This window comes from Engraulis encrasicolus, unplaced genomic scaffold (assembly GCF_034702125.1).
Source record: "Engraulis encrasicolus isolate BLACKSEA-1 unplaced genomic scaffold, IST_EnEncr_1.0 scaffold_82_np1212, whole genome shotgun sequence".
Taxonomy (NCBI): Eukaryota; Metazoa; Chordata; class Actinopteri; order Clupeiformes; family Engraulidae; genus Engraulis; species Engraulis encrasicolus.
In genome coordinates, this window is record NW_026946170.1 from 68070 (window position 1) to 86064 (window position 17995).

Consider the following 17995-nt stretch of genomic DNA (forward strand, 5'->3'; position numbering starts at 1 on the left):
CACACTGCTCATTGCCAGGATCTCCCTCTAGTGGCCAAAATGCAGCATGGCAATTAGACACAGACGTGGGCAGACACACACAGGCAGGCAGGCAGGCAGGGAGGCAGGTAGACACACACACACACACACACAGGCAGACAGACACACACAGGCAGACAGACACACAGGCAGACAGACACAGACAGGCAGGCAGACACACAGGCAGACAGGCAGGCAGACACACAGGCAGACAGACACACACAGACAGGCAGACAGGCATACAGATGGACAGGCACACACAGACACACACCAGCAGACAGGCAGACAAACAGTTAGCCTACACACACACACACACACACACAGGCAGACAAACAGGTACACACACACACACACACACACTCACACACACACACACACACACACACACACACACACACACACACACACACACACACACACACACACACACACACACACACACACACACACACACACACACACACACACACACACTTCTAGTTTTGGTTGTGCAGTTTACGGTATGTGCAGGATTGTAGCCTAGTGTTTTGTGTCTACAGTATTTTCCAAACCATGTCATCATACAATATTTTTGTATTGTAATTATTATTGTACTATATAGTATTATTGTTGTTGTTATATTTATTATTATTTTAAAGTTTGCAGTGTGTGTTTGATCAGCTCAGACAGAAGGCCTGTTCACACCGGAGCGGAATTTGGACAGTCACACCAACAAGTCTGGAGGACACACACACACACACACACACTGTCCATGAATCCCACTCTACAATAACACCATCAGTCAGATGCACAGAGTTGAAGCAGAGTTAGATTTTATTCAATATAAAACACATTACATTACACTTAGGTGATGCTTTCATTTTATTGAAAGCCACTTACAGTTATGACTTGTCAGGGTATTGGTTACAGTCCCTGGAGCAATGTGGAATTAGCTGCCTTGCTCAAGGGCACTTCAGCCATGGATGGAGATGGAGGGAGATGTGAGGGGAGATTTGAACCAGCAACCCCTAGATTTAAAGACCAACTCTCTAAACACTAGGCCACGGCAGCACTCATACATGCCATGAAGTAGGCCTAGTTGGCTGTGCCTTAAAGGTGCACTGTGTAGGAAATGGTCAAAAAAGGTACTGCAACTACGCTGCTCGTTGAAACTGGGCTGCCTATTGCCAAATTTGATCTTTGCATTAAAGTCTACGAAGTAATAAAGTAATATTTTCTATTATGGCCCAAGTAGATTCATTTTTGCAGCTAAAAATGTATATTTCTGGAAATTCAAAATGGCGGACCATGGAGAAGATCCCCCTTTTCATGTATGAAATGTGCAATTTTCACAGTCACAATGAACACATACACAATACTTAGAATTTCAAAGTGGTGGTAAGTATTCATGAAAAAGGTAACATTATTGAATAGGCAGCGTGAATTCTGGAAATAAACAACTAAAAATCTTTCACAGTGTCCCTTTAACCATTTCTGTGTTGTAGGGCAACAGGACCGCTTCCATCCTTGTCAAGGGGAGTGCTAACCTGCTCTCCTTTCATACAACACTTAATACACAAAGACAATTATTTGCTCTATTTGCTCTAATAATTGCTCTGCAAATAGCAAATATGTTACCATTACTCACTGACCTTCATTGTTTTTCATTGTGCTGCTTTCCGTGATTACAATGACCCTAAAAATACACCTAGTTCGAGGCCGAAGTTGATTTTCTGAAGAGGTGAGAGTGTTTCCGTGATTAAATGTGACACCTGATCTGTGTATTTGAAATGTTTTGAAGTGACTGCTCATTTTCACATTATTTTCTATAACAACAGAGCTTTTGTCTTGTGAAAATCTGCCCTTCCACACGTGTTCAATAAAGGGTTAATCTTCCCCTGGTGCAGGACATTTATTTTTGTAGGTTACATAAAACTCCATTTGGGAGGGTTTTAGCTTTCATATGAGTGACTTCTGAAGCCAAGTGATTCATCAAAAGTCAGGTATTAGCTGTTGTTCTTAAAACATGGATAGGCGACAAAACTTTTTTCAAGTAGTGTAGACACTGTTGGTTGTCTGGAGCCATTTCCATTTCTCTCTACAGGCTGTGCTATCTAGCGAACAGTAGGGGGCAGCATTGTCAAACAAATGGATTCGGTCCCCGGAGTACGTCTCCCAAGGAAGAGCCAGATCTAGGTGGATGAAGATTGGACTACAAAACTGGACTGACCCAGGACTACAAATATGTATAGCGGTATATATATTATACAATATGACTATTATATAATATTATGTAAAAAAAAAAAAAAAAGCAACAATACTACTACTACTACTACTACTACTACTACTACTACTACTACTACTACTACTACTACTACTACTACTACTACAAATAATAATAATAATAATAATAATAATAATAATAATAATAATAATAATAACAATAATAATAATAACAATAACAATAATTGTAATACTAATATTTCCAACTTTTTATTGACCCTAAACCCCCTTGCATCACATATTGCACCACACAACAGACACTGTTGGTTGTCTGAGGCCATTTCTACTTCTCTCTACAGGCTGTGCTGTCTAGGGAACACTAGGGGGCAGCATTGTCAAACAAATGGGTTCAGTCCTCGGGTTACAGTTTTTCCCCATTGCTTGCAGACAACTCTGTCTGATGAAGGTCTAAGGACCGAAAGCTTGCAAGTCAAGTAAAGCTTCACAAAAATAGACCTGAAGTGTGCGGATTGTCTTTCTACACACGATCTCATAACACAAAGCATTTGGAAACAGACTATTCACCTTAATGCCAAACACATTATGAAGACTTGTGAGCGTGTTTTGCTCCTCAAAGTACTGAAACCACAGGTTCATCATGCACTGTCTGGACCCCCTACATCAGGGCTATTCAAATGGCGGCCCTGGGGCCAGATGCGGCCCTTGGACAGCAAGGTTCTGGCCCCCCACAAGCCCCTTCAAATACAGAATTGTTTTTTGGAATTTAAAAGTATGGGCTCCGTTATCATGCTGAAACGGGACACGGGACGTTAAAATGCAGGAAATTACAAGAAATGTAATAAGAAATGCACAATTTTCTGGGGGAGGACCCCAAGACCCTCCACTTCAATGAGGTCTCCCATATTTTTTTCATTGACAGTCGATTACCACAACATGCGAATAGTTTGGCCCCTTTACTGGGAGGAATTTGAAAAAAATGGCCCTCGTTGAAACATAATTGAATACCCCTGCCCTACAGTTTGCATACCAGGAGATTGTTGGAGTAGAGCAGGGGTCCCCAAACTTTTTTCTCTGGGGGCCAAATTATCGTTCCTGACTGTGATTAGGGGCCGGGATCAATCATGTGGGCTTTATACTAGGCCACTGCCTGTTATAACCATAATTTCTAGCAAAAAAAAATAGTTCATCATTACAAGTGATTTGCAAAAGAAGGGAGTACTTCACATGTTTTTCAATTTGAAATATACCACAGGTATTCCTTTTAATTTCCAATAACCATGTAAAAATACCAAGGAAAGGTTAGAAAAATATGGTGATTGACAGTTTATGAGTGATTCAAAAGAAATGGTAGGCCTGTTTATATTACAGTGAGATGAGAAACTATCAAGACAAGATAGGATTGCTTCTTTGGGGCAGTTCAAATGGTGAGGTGCAGAGAGGTGGAGTGCCGGTCAAAGGGGCGTGGCGGGCTGCATCCGCCCCCCCCCGGCCTTATTTTGGGGACCCCTAGAGTAGAAGATGCCATCCTCCATCTGCTGCACAGGGCGTATTCACACCTGGACAAAGGAGGCAGGGCTGTGAGAATCATGTTCTTTGATTTCTCCAGTGCCTTCAACACCATCCAGCCACTCCTGTTGAGAGGCAAACTGCTGCAGACAGGAGTGGAGACAACGCTTGTGACATGGATTACAGACTACCTCACAGAACGGCCAGAGTTTGTCACACTGGGTGACCTAACATCACAGATTGTGGTCAGCAGCAGCACCAGAGCTCCACAAGGAACAGAACTCTCCCCGATTTTGTTCACCCTCTACTACACTACAGACTTCAACTACAACTCAGATAGCTTCCACCTGCAAAAGTTTTCAGATGACACCATCATTGTTGGATGTAAAGATGGGCAGGAAGGGGAGTACAGGGGACTGATGGACCAACTAGCTGCTGCTGAACACCAGCAAAACCAAAGAAATGGTGGTTGACTTCAGGCGAAGATAGTGGAGACAGTCTGCACAGTATTTGGGGCTACATATAGACCAGTGGTTCTTAACACTAGAACTACCAGGATTTTTCTGCCTACCTAGAAGTACCAGAGAGGGGTCATTTGACCCGGCGGCTTTTACCTAATACACTAATCACTCATTTTGTTATGGTAATGAGGCTGTTAGGGGCCGTGTGTGGGGTGAGGGGTGAGGGGGTCACACCTTACAGTGCTAACAGCCAAGACAAACAGGGACAGACTAGCCTAGCGAGCCAGACCCGTACAGCAAAAAGCTGTACCAGGGTCTAGGAGGGCTGGGCAGCAGTGTGGGCGGGATAAACGGTTGCTTCAGCACTCAACGCCACGCAATTGGATGGCAAACAACCAATCCCCACACACTTCTGTGTAACGTCACAGCTGTCTTGTGAAGCGGCAATTCCGAGCCGTCGTAGCAGTGAATGCGTGTGATCACCACAGCCACAAACAAGTTTCCTAATAAATCGTGTTTTCACTTACATAGTTCAAAAATGCCTCGTTTTCAACCACACGGCCCTTCTTGATCATCCAGAGAAATGTTGAGCAATTTGGGGCTTGCTAAATGGTTATATTTATGATTGTTGTCAACATGGCATGTTCGGTGTTAGCTAGCTAGCTGTATACCCATAACTAATACACGGCTGGATATTAGCTCTGTGTAATTGACGACAGATTGGCTAGCCGCTAGCTCGGTAGACTCTAGGTGTCATTCCCATCTATTTAGTAAGCGACTTACAGACTTTCAAAGCTCCCAAATGTCTCGTTTTTAATGACATGGATCTTATTAGAATTTGGGGCAGGCATATAATACAAGGCTGGATACCTAGCTCTGTGTTATTGGCGACAGGTTAGCTAGCCAGCGAGGGCCCCTTTGTAGGTGGAGCGGCAAATTCGAGCCGTCGTAGCAGTGAATGCATGTGATGACCACAGCCACAAACAAGTGTCCTAATAAATCGTGTTTTCACTTATACAGTTCAAAAATGCCTCGTTTTCAACCACATGGCCCTCCTTGATCAACCAGCGAAATGTTGAGCCATTTGGGGCTTGTTAAATGGTTATATTAAGACTGGATACCTAGCTCTGTGTTATTGACGACAGGTTAGCTAGCCACTAGCTTGGTAGACTATGCCATTCCCATCTATTTAGTAAGCTACTCAAAGACTTTCAAAGCTCCCAAATGTCTCGTTTTTAATGGCATGTGTCTTATTAGAAATTGGGGCAGCAATTTCATTCTACACCTACAGTAGTGGTCTGATAATAGCGTGTGACTATCTGGTCCTGTAAAATGCTCACCTTAGCTTACCGAGCTAGTTTAAAACATCGAATGATCAAATGGTATTGTGTTGTGATCTATTTGTGTCCGATAAGTTCATGGTGTATTATTACATCAGTCCATGTCAGACACGAAATGTATTATCATCCATCCAGGCTTTTTAAATTAAGTGCACTTTCGTGCTGTACGTAGCACGGACGGACACCATGCTTCTTCTTAGAAAGTTTCCTGTTTACTAAGTAGCCCGGCCCCCCTCGCGATTTGATTGGCCCTGTCATCGGATAACTTTCAGCCTCGCAAAACGACCGGGGTCCGCTAGACTGCCCCCGGGAGCAAATTCAATTTGCGGTCGCTAGGGGCGTCTAGATTTCTAGGCTAGGGACAGACAGCTTCTTCCCAAGGGCTGTCAGCCTCCAAAATCACCACAGGTAAATAGCAACTTGCATGAAGATATCAGCAGCAAAGACAGATAGCACAGTTTGGCGGACAGTGTGTTACAGTTTTTCTCCAATGGTGTGGCTCATTTCTTGAAACTGAGATGTCATTCTCAAAACATGGACAAATCCCAAAACTAATTTACAGTTCCTCACAACAGAATGGCATTTATCATTGCTTTCATCAAATTTCAAATGCTTTTGTACATGTCTCAATCATTTAGTACATCCTTGCAAATGGCTATGTACAAGTATCCTACAGTTAACACAATCAGCTTACATTTAGTAGAATTTTCAAATGAATGTACCTTGCTGATCTATCCCAATTGGTTGATTCTCAGTGTAATGGTTGTCCTGAAAACATGTCAGCACATTTTCTTCATATAAGTCATCAATGAACGTGTGAATGTCCCATGTGATCATGAAGAATCATATGACTGCAACCAGATAATGGTTGAATTACAGTTTTTCTCGATAGGTTTGGCTCATTTCTTGAAACTGAGATGACATTCCTATAACCATTGGGTCATTTGGCCAAACATTCTTACACTTCTGCACAACAGTTCAGATAACTAGCAAAATGTCATATACCTCCCAAAACACCCCATTCTTGCATCAGCACTAAACCGTCTCACATATAAATAGTCAGTACCATCAAAATGGCATAGATCCTTCTCAATTGCTTTGGCTCATTTGCATTCATTTAGTCCTTCTGTCAAAATAAACTGGATGGTTCAGCATAACTACATGGATCCTCATCACTTGCTCATATCACGCCAAAAACAGTTTACCCATGTGTCAAAAATAAATTTCTTCCCCACATATATCATCAGTACCCCCAAAATACATTGTCCCTTTGCCATTGTGTAAGCACTGCCAGTCAAAATGGTTAGGTGTTTTATCTACGTTCAGCTAAATGATTTCGACTATGTATTAAAAATGAAAAAGTAATGCCCATATATCACAGGATTCTCTTGGGTTTGGCTCATTTCTCAAAGCAGAGATAATATTCTCAAAATAACATGGACAAATGCCAAAGCAACTAGCAATTGTTGTTTGAAATCGTTTGAAAAAATGTCATGAAATTAGCCAAATAACGGAGGAAAATGTAGTATACACGGTTGTAAAATTATTTTCTACTAACTAGTAAAGTTACAATACCATCTGACCTGTTGAACACTGTCATGAGTTTACTATGTAATGAAATTCTTAAAATATGATGTCCTTGACTGTTTTGGGAATTGCATAGACCACTTTGCATATGATGACTTACACAATGAAATAATGCTGACGCGTTTTGGAGAGGGCAACCAGAATTAGACTGAGAATTGTCTAATTCGTTTAGATAAGCAAGGTCAATTTATTTGGAAAATGTGCTGAATGTATGCTGAATGCGTCAACTGAAGGGTATTTGCACATATCCATCTGCAGAGATGTACTAAGCATTTGAGACATGTACAAAGCATTTGACATCTGATGAAAGCAATGAAAAATGCCATTCTGTTTTGGGAAATTGCAAGTTGGTTTGGAGATTTGTCCGTGTTGTTTTGAGAATATCATCTCAGTTTCCAGAAATTAGCCAAACCAATTGAGAAAAAACTGTAACGTGTTAATCTCCCATGCCATGTAACCATAACGACTCATGTGAATGCAACCTGGCAATTGTTAGATGGATAAATACCAGTGCATGTGGACTACTGCTTCATTTCCCTCAAGAATTTTGTGGTGAAAGAAGCTCCTCTCCAAGGAACGAAGATGCAGAGATACAGCACTCAACAGGCATTGGAAATGATCCACACGCACACACACACACACACACTCTGTGTCTCAAGTGACAGCTGTGAGCTGCTAACAGCCACATTTCCACAACAAAAGGAGTGTCCACAGGGGGTCCAAAGGGTCAAATGACCCTCTTGTGGGGCTTTTAGGTAAAAAGGTCAATTGACCCCTCCGTGGTAGTTCTAGTGTTAACCTGGGGTGCCCGCCAAATAGTCCTTTTTAAGGCACAAAGAGTCCTTTCTGTCCCTTCTGTTTTTTGTTCTTTGATCTGGTGACCCACACTTCCCTCTTCATTATACCCCATAGATTTCTATACCAGGCTTAGGTACTCTGGTGGTTATGGACATTCTAAATCACCAGACAGAACATTCCATTGACTTTCAATGTGGTTTCATTTCTGGCAAATTAGAATGTCCATAACCACCTAAGTACCTACGCCTGGTATGAAAATATATGGGGTATAATAAAGAGGGATCAAAGAACAAAAAACAGCTGACAGCTAAGCATCAATGATATCTGGGTTTCCATAACTCTCATTTTAATTGAGTTATGGAAAGAATACAAGACCTGAAATATTTCAGGTGGTGTGCAATGAAACATATGAAAGGTTTTTTAAATCATTACATTATGGGGACAAAAATGAACTTTAACACAATATGCTAATTAGGACCTGTATATCAGCCATTTTGGACCTGAAATACAGTAGTCTACCACAGCGAACAGCTGAGAAACATCCCAAGGAAAATAGCCATCAGTACATTTTACATCATGTCCGAAGGCAAAGGCAAATATTGTTGCACACCTGGCTGTACAAACTTTCAGTCAAAGGAGGAAGAAGGTGGTCTGTCTTTTTATCGGATCCCTGCTGATATTGAGCGACGGAGAAGATGGATTGCTGCAATCAACAGGAAAGACTGGCATCCCTCACACCATTGGTTGTGTAAGACGAACAAAGTTAGCAATATAGGCTTTATAATAATGATAATAATGATACATCAATTTTGTATAGCGCTTTTCTAAATACCCAAAGACGCTTTACAGAACATGTAACATGAAACAAAAACATGAACAGACATTCAAAGACATACAGAGACTAAAACACAACACAACGGCAATGAAAAGTTCTTTTTTTGTCCATAAATCATGACGGTATGGAGCGTTCACGTTAGTGGAGAAATATTGAAGCCCACGGCGGGGACGGCTGTAGCATACGAAAATCCAGATCCTCCCGTAGTGGGGGAGCCCTATCTCGGTCAAGTTTTCATGAAAAAAAAATGGGGAAATTAACTTTAAACTTCGTGGTGCATTCACGTGATTGCCCGTTTTTCGTGGTTGGACAACGCTTCCACTGCCGATTCATTTGAATTGCCCGACTGCTGCCTAGCGACTCGTGGTCGGTATTTTCAGCTCCTGTTGTTGCTATAGTTATCCAAGCGTCTGCAGCGGCGGGGCGGGGTGCTGACAGAACACTGCTGATACACTCGGGACTCACTAATTCGACGCCCTTTCGGTACTTACGCCTTATGTCTTACAAGGATTAAAGGATTCAAGGATTCAAGAATTTATTGTCATTGTCAAAAAGGCAACGAAATTGTGTTTGGGGTACAATACTGAGTAGCAGCAGGTTTTCAAGTTAAGTGCAATAAGAGGTAAAAGTAAAAGGTAAAAGTGACACCAGTGCTTGACACCCCAGCCCCCCCATCCCACTTAAAGTGCAGCAGAGATTAAGTGCATAATACTCGACACTCTCCCCCTTCTCTCTCTCTCTCAACCACGCGCGCGCGCACGCACGCACGCACGCACGCACACACACACACACACACACACACACACACACACACACACACACACACACACACACACACACACACACACACACACGTCCAAAGAATAGATGGATCGACCCTAAACCTAAACCTAACCCTAACCCTAAAACTAAACCTAACCCTAACCCTAACCTTAACCCTAACCTTAACCCTAAACCTAACCCTAACCCTAAATTGCTTGTTTGAAATGTTTCATTACCATGTGACGGTACTGAAAGGGCAAGAAGTTTGAAGTTATTTATTTATTATTTTTTCGTGAAAACTTCACGAAATGACCGAGATACGGTTGCGTGGGGGGGGAGCTCGGCTGAGGGAGGCAGCCGAACAAGCCGGTGAAGTTCTATGGACGGAGGAGCCGTGGAGATTGCATTTACATTGCAAGGCTTAACACTGCATGGCAACCAGTGTGTAACCAAATAGAAAAACACCCCATTGACTGTAACACCCTTGTTCTTCTGTAGTAGCCAGCTCCATTAGCTAAGATAGCTAACCATGCGTTCCTTTGTTTACCTTTCCTTTGTTGTATGTGAGGACATAACAAACGTGGATGAGGGGCTTAGCTGGACTGGCCCAGAACTACAAATATAAATAATATTTATATAAAATGTGAATATTATATCATATTATATACTAATATATACTACTACTACTACTACTACTAATAATAATAATAATTGTAATAATCATACATTATATATACAAAATATAACCCTTTAATGGTTTTGCAGATAAGGCCCTCCATACTTTTTAAGCCTAGGAATTACCTAATACATTTACAAGCCAATTTGTACACCTCTTGTTTTAGTTTTTCAAATTGTCGTGTTTGTTGTCCACCTTAGCTCTAGCCAGGCCGCAACACCTTCGGCACTGCTACTAGTCAGGTCAAGAGCAATGCAAGTACTTTCTGAGTTCCTGAAAACACGGGAACTCCTTTCACTTTGTCGGGAAGCAAACAAACATAAGCAAACAACCAGGGAGGCGGGTCAACCATGCTGTTTGGGAAATGTTAATTATTATGCTCTTGGTCACACCAAGTCTTAAAGAGATTTGAACGTTGATGATAATCAGGCTACCATAGCTCTACACCAACTACAGACTTGAGGAAGAGAGAGGCAATTACATGAGGAAGCTGATGACTGACTGTTGAAAGACAAATATTCTGACCTTTATAATATGCTGCATTTCAATAAGGAGTTTGGAGGACACAAAACAGGCACTCAGGACATTTAGTTCTTAGAACATCTTAGTCCAACAACAGCACCCTATACTAAGAAGCTGGTTCAGGAGTAAATCAGGTTAAGTTAAGAGGTAAATCATCTAATAGAAGAGCCTGGAGTCCTCATTTTCACAAGAACACACAGGACCCCTGGCTCTTCAATTAGATGATTTAAGATGATTTTAGATGGTTTACTCCTGAACCAACTTCTTAGTAAAATAAATAGAGTTCAACACCACTATACAGCATTTCAATAAGGAGTTTGGAGTAGACAGGACTGGTGTCCATCTCATTATCCAACCTCCTGAATGATGGGGCCCATCTCATTATCCAACCTCCTGAGTGTCCATCTCATTATCCAACCTCCTGAGTGATGGGGTCCATCTCATTATCCAACCTCCTGAGTGATGGGGTCCATCTCATTATCCAACCTCCTGAGTGATGGGGCCCATCTCATTATCCAACCTCCTGAGTGATGGGGCCCATCTCATTATCCAACCTCCTGAGTGTCCATCTCATTATCCAACCTCCTGAGTGTCCATCTCATTATCCAACCTCCTGAGTGTCCATCTCATTATCCAACCTCCTGAGTGTCCATCTCATTATCCATCCTCCTGTCCTTACCTTGTGTTTGTGAATTCAGGCTTTGCTGACGCCCTGCCTCCGTGGAGAAAACAATATTTCTCTGCTGGTCTGGGCAGAAAAGCTTTTTGGGGGGACTTTTCCCCATTCAGCAACCCGTTAGCGAATGATTAAATGACCCTTGAATTGTGCATTTGCAAGATACTGAATAAAACTTGTATCGTCAATTGCGTGTTGCCTTGCATGTCGAGGCCACAAGCACAAGACTTGGACGAGAGGTTAGATAATGAAATGCACCCATGATGTGTTGAGGACCTCTTATCTGTATTGTGCTGGCAAAGAGGGTAGATTAGAGAAAGAGGATTCCAACTCCTCCCACCCAAGTTTGCTCTTCTAATGGGGCTTTGTCCCCTCCTCCTCCTTCTATTTTTGTGACTTTGTGATGGCTTGCAAATATGTCATTACTAAAGAACTGAACTGTCATTAAATGTGAATCTTTGATAAGTTTGGCTGTTCACTAAGATAACTTTAACAGAGAACATATCTAAATGCTGTATCTATCATGGTTTTACAGGAATTATATTTTACTTCAACTATGAACCTCACTCTTAACATTGACAGTTAACAAAGTTAGCAAATTTTGATAGGTCTATATGATTAACAAAATAGCTGTGACAGAATTACATTTTTAATCATTCACACTGTTTATTCATACTAAACAGACAAACGGATTAGGAATACAGAAGTGTAATTAAAGACACATGGGAAAGCAATTAATGATACTGAAACTAATACAGCCTACATATCAGCTACAATCTCTCATTGACGGCACACTGATGTAATACACAAAAGTTGTTCAAAAGTCACCAAGCAACCCAGCAGGCATCAAAATGTTCGTTTTGATTTTGATTTTTTAATTCGGAGACCGACAAACACATATTGGTGGACATTTTTTTTCTAACTAGGTAGGTAAAAACATGATCTAACCCCCAACAAATATTAGTAATTGTAAAACCAGAAATTGGCAAACTCCAATAAAACAGCATGTTCAGGGGAAGCTGAGAGGTTTTTATCACTTGACTTTAGTGAACCAGCATGTTATAATAATTATTAAGAGTAGTTTGCCAGATTAGAGAGTTTGGTTAGTGTAATATGTGTGTGGCTGGTTACTGTTAGCCTGGTCCTGACCATCCCATAATACTATCATTTCATTTCGTATGTATGGTCTAGAAGTTGTGTGATCTGACGCGATTACAGGAAGTGGGAAGTTTGCACTCAGTTATGGTTTGAAATGATTGGACAGCTCTCACCCAATCGCCGACAGTTACTCAACAACATAGCGCAGACCAGGGGTCCGTTTCTCGTTTCTTTGCTATCGTTGTTAGCAAAGTCCTTCGTACGAACGACTCAACTCTCTCTCGACAGCGACGCTCACCACGAAATCCAAGGGAACGGTAAGATGGTCTTAAGACGGTTAGTAACGACAAGAATCGAGAAACGGATCCCAGAGCCATTGGCGCAGACGTTTTCGGCATCGTCACGAGCATCCTCCCCGTTTTTCTCCCACATGGGGCGCTTATTCGCTTATTGGCTGTTTTCTGGGGGGGGTGTTGCGCATCAAAATCCTACCGCTCCAGACACTCCACAGAAAAGGGGGACCAGACTACAGTGGAGCCAATACTTTGGCGGAAGTACGTAGGATGGCTCGCGAGACTAGGTTACTGTAATAGGTACGCTTGCTGTAATAGGTGTGTTGCTGTTTATTGTAATGTGTGTGAGGCTGGTTACTGTAATGTGTGTGTGGTTGGTTACTGTAATGTGTGTGTGGCTGGTTACTGTAATGTGTGTGTGGCTGGTTACTGTAATGTGTGTGTGGCTGGTTACTGTAATGTGTGTGTGACGGGTTACTGTAATGTGTGTGTGGCTGGTTACTGTAATGTGTGTGTGGCTAGTTACTGTAATGTGTGTGTGACGGGTTACTGTAATGTGTGTGAGGCTGGCCAGTGTAATGTGTGTGAGGCTGGCCAGTGTAATGTGTGTGAGGCTGGTTACTGTAATGTGTGTGAGGCTGGTTACTGTAATGTGTGTGNGTCTGGTTACTTTAATGTGTGTGTGTCTGGTTACTGTAACGTGTGTGAGGCTGGTTACTGTAATGTGTGTGAGGCTGGCCAGTGTAATGTGTGTGAGGCTGGCCAGTGTAATGTGTGTGAGGCTGGTTACTGTAACAGGTGTGTGCATGTGTGTGTTTTGGAGGCCAGATCAGTGTGTGTGTTGGTGTTTGGGGTGAAGTCCAGGGTGGCTTATGATGAGCTGATGACTGGACTGGACGCCTGGTTGCTGGTTTTACTAGACGCCTGTCTGAGTACTGGACTCTATCTCTATGCTGCACTGATGGTTCTACTGAGCCCCACACTGATGGTTGTAGTGGGTTCCATCCTACTGTGTTATGCATTTGCCAATGTGGATTATTTTTACGCCTGTCTGAGTACTGGACTCTATGCAGTACTGATGGTACTTGACCACATAATGGGCTCAATCCTACACGCTGCTGTTGTGGTGCTGATGGTTCTACTGGAGCCCACATCGGTGCTGGTTCTGGATGGCAGGTGGATGACCAGACTGGACCCCAGGCTGAGGTGGATGATGGGTGAGGTGGGCACTGTACTGGCATCCCAGCTGAGGATGGCACTGGTCCAAAGGTGACTGGTTCAGCTGGTCCAAAGGTGACTGGTTCAGCTGGTCCAAAGGTGACTGGTTCAGCTGGTCCGAAGGTGACTGGCTCAAGTGGGTCTTCATGATTTCAACCTGATGGTTCTAGTGGGTTCTGTTGACTGGTTCCTGCTGGTGGGCTAACAGGTGGTTCTGGTGGGTTCTGTGGTTGATCTGGAGTTCCTACTGGCAGTTGGCTGGTTCTGCAATGTGGGGCGAAGGACCAGATAAGCAAAGTGTATTAGGCAGCAGGCTGGCTGCTAACTGGAGATGTTTTGGGAGGGAGTGTGAAGCAGATGCTTCAGTGATTTCATACTGACGTGTGTATAGTAGTTTATAAACGAGAGGAGCAGATGTCTACGAACATGACTATTGATCAGGCCACAATACAACTAAACAGTAAGCTGTAACATCAGTTTTAACAATCATCAGAACTGCATGTGTTGTGGTGTGTTGTGGGGAGGGGCTAAAGGATGCTGGGATAGCTACTCACTCTTGACTCTGCTGTTGGTGGTCAGCAGACGGTGTTGTCACTTCTGAGTCCTTCAGCACTTTGCAGCTCAGCCTCAGCAGAATCCTCTTCTCTCGGCCATAGAAGAGGATGGCGTCTTTGTTAATGAGCTCACATGTGATCTTCATCCTGCAGAACCCCATCATGACACTGTCAGCCTGTACAACTCTCAATATCTCCGGCAATATAATATATGACTAGCCACAAGGGCATATGGAGTTAGTCACAGATCTACGTATATATAGTGACTAGCCACTATAAAACATCCTGCAAGGGGCATATTGACTTCATCATAGATTCTGATTTACAATAAAACCTTACACATGGTTATTTCATTTGTGATATCTGATGAATATGTGGCATTTTAATGTGCTTATTTATTAAATTAGGAAACAGAGAATTCAACTAAAAGTTCCTCTTGCCTGCAGAAAAAAACATTTAAAAACAAAATGTTAGCTTTTAGGCAAATCAATTACGTTTTCTGAAGCATTGAGTAGCTTCTTCAAGACCTATACCTGCAGATTCTGTAAAAAAATAATAAAAAGCATACAAACAAGTCTTTATTTGTGATTTTCAGTTTCACCCAGGCCTATTTTATAAAAGGGTAGTTGGTAGCTCCAAAGGTTGCAGTATCTTCACAAGCATATTGGACACTCTTTGATAAAGGATTGAACAAAAAATATTATTCCAGGCAACTCCACATAAACAAAGAGGAAGCAAATGAAAAAAACCTTTATTAATTTATGGCTAAGTCATGATTAAAAGAGCTGACATGTTTCGACTTTATTGGATAAATGGGTAACACTTTCTATGAAGCCCATATCTTTAGCGCATTATAAGCATATTTATAACAACTTATAATGTGCATTATAATTAGTCACAATGCATTATGGCTACTCTCATAATGCTTCATGATGTATTATAATAGCTAATAATGCCTCATGATGAATATGAATAAATAAATAAATAACTCCCTTGTATTTATAACGCATAATAAGCTAGATGTATAGTTATAACTGTTGATATAATACATCATGAAGCATTATGAGTGTAGCCATAATGCATTGTGACTAATTATGATGCACGTTATAAGCCATTATAAATATGCTCATAATGCACTATAGAATGGGCTTTAAGTAAAGTGTTACCGATAAATGCAGTCCATTACCATTTACCATTAATGGATGACCTGCAGCCTTAAAAAAAGCAAGTAAAGACTCTCCTAGACTAATGTTTGAGCTGCCCTATCCCCAGGCCAGACTCTTGACGTGATGTGTATGTACTGTGTGTGTGTATGTGTGTGTGCGCGCGCGCGCGGGCACACACGCATACTTGTTGTATGTGTTGGGGTCTTGTGATCCTTCCTGGATATGACACTAAAATGGCCGTGGCACCTGCTTAGTCAGGATTTGGCCACAAGAAGGACAGATGAGGTGCTAGAAACTTTTGGGGAAGTCCACCAAGGTGCCACACCCACCAGAATTTTTTTCATCAAAAATATGACATCATCTCATGGACAGTAGAAGGCTACCTGTATAAAAAGGGTCACCACATGCACTAAGTTCAGACGGAGAAAGAAGACGCGAAGGAGCAGACGAAGAAGGAAGAAGACCAGAAGAGCCAGCCAGGGTGAGGACTAGGTCCTAGAGGCGTCACGATCAGTGTTGGGTATAGTTACTTTTGAAAGTAATTAGTTACGTTACTGCGTTAGTATCAATTAAAAGTAATCCGTTACGTTACTACGTTACCCATTAATAAAAATAACGCGTTAGAGTACTCCTGCGTTACCAACAAAATGCCTGTGGGGAGCGGCGCGCGGGGGGGTCCCGAAAGTTGCGCAATATATCTATCGATCTAAAGGAAATCATAGACAATAATTGTAGATGCCCGTTGTTTTGTAACAAGATGCAGAGGTGTGTATTACTGTTACCCAAGAGAGTAGATTCAACCTTCCACCTTTCACTTGTAGGCCTACAGAAGCTAGACAGGTGTTTTTTCCCGAAATAAGAAAATGGTCACTCACATGGACCGCGGAAACGGCCGGGCCAGGGGGTCCGTGGCCCGGGTAACTTTTTGAAAAATAAATGAATGAAGGACTTGAAAAATAAATCCAAGTCAAAACCCGTGGACAATATCAAACTTAAACCCTCGCTGTAATAATGCAATAAAGCGTTTCCCTACACCAATATTTCCTTGACCAATATTAATATTTGACATGTCAAGTCAAGTCAATTTATTTATAAAGCACTTTAAAATACAACAGAGGTAGCTGTCCAAAGTGCTGGACAAGTAGGAGGACTTGAAAGGAAACTTTCAACCTTAGAACACATAGACATACTTGAGGACATAGGACAAGAAAAATCACAATCAATAAGATCTAAAAACTGAGCATCATGTAGAACAAAAAAGGGGGGGGGGATACGTTATGCTAAAGGGCAAACCATAAAAAGACAGTTTCATAACGACACATATTTAAAAATAAGAATACATATAAGAGCTAAGGGGATGATCAACATTTAAGAACAAAGAAATAAAAAGAATAAAAGTATAAATAGATAGATAAATAACTAGGTGCAAACACAGAGGTCATACAGTGTTAAAAGCTAATGCATAAAAGTGAGTTTTAAGGTGAGTTTTAAAAGCAGCTAGGTAGGGGGACAGGCGGATATAGAGTGGCAGGTCATTCCACAGTTTGGGGCCCATTACAGCAAAAGCTCTGTCTCCTCTGGTTTTCAACCTGGAGCGTGGTACAATGAGGAGCGCTTGTTCTACTGACCTGAGGGATCTAGAGGGGGCGTTTACGTTTAGTAGGTCAGATAAATAAGATGGTGCCAGGTCATGAAGAGCTTTAAAAACAAATAAAAGAATCTTAAAATCTACTCTGTAGCGTATAGGGAGCCAGTGAAGAGCAGCAAGCACAGGCGTGATATGCTCCCGCCTTCGAGTTTTAGTAAGGAGGCGGGCAGCGGCGTTTTGCACAAGTTGCAGGCGGGAGAGGGAGGAAGCACTGAGGCCAGCATACAAGGCATTGCAGTAATCAAGGCGTGATGAGATAAAAGCATGGATGACTCTTTCAAAGTTTTTAAAAGATAAAAAGGGTTTGGCCTTGGATACTACTCGTAACTGATAAAAACTAGACTTAACAACCATATTGACCTGTTTCTCCATACTAAAAAATGAATCTAAAAACACCCCAAGGTTTTTTGCTGAGTCTTTTACATATGGTTTGAGGGGGCCTAAGTCCTTTGGGGGGGCAGAGGTAGTACTAGGCCGAAAGACAAGGACCTCGGTTTTACTTTCGTTAAAACTTAAAAAATGTAGGGCCATCCATGCTTTAATGTCCTCAAGGCAGTCAATTAGTTGATTAAAAGCATTTGTATTACAGTGTTTAAGGGGCATATAAATCTGTG

General features: G+C 42.0%; 1 non-coding gene across 1 annotated transcript; it reads right to left on the minus strand.

Annotated features, from left to right (window-relative positions):
- Nucleotides 1–1437: 1437 nt before the first annotated feature.
- LOC134444896 (U6atac minor spliceosomal RNA) lies at nt 1438–1566 on the minus strand. The gene has a single exon (XR_010034136.1). It is a non-coding gene; the product is annotated as a U6atac minor spliceosomal RNA (small nuclear RNA).
- Between the last annotated feature and the right edge of the window lie 16429 nt (nt 1567–17995).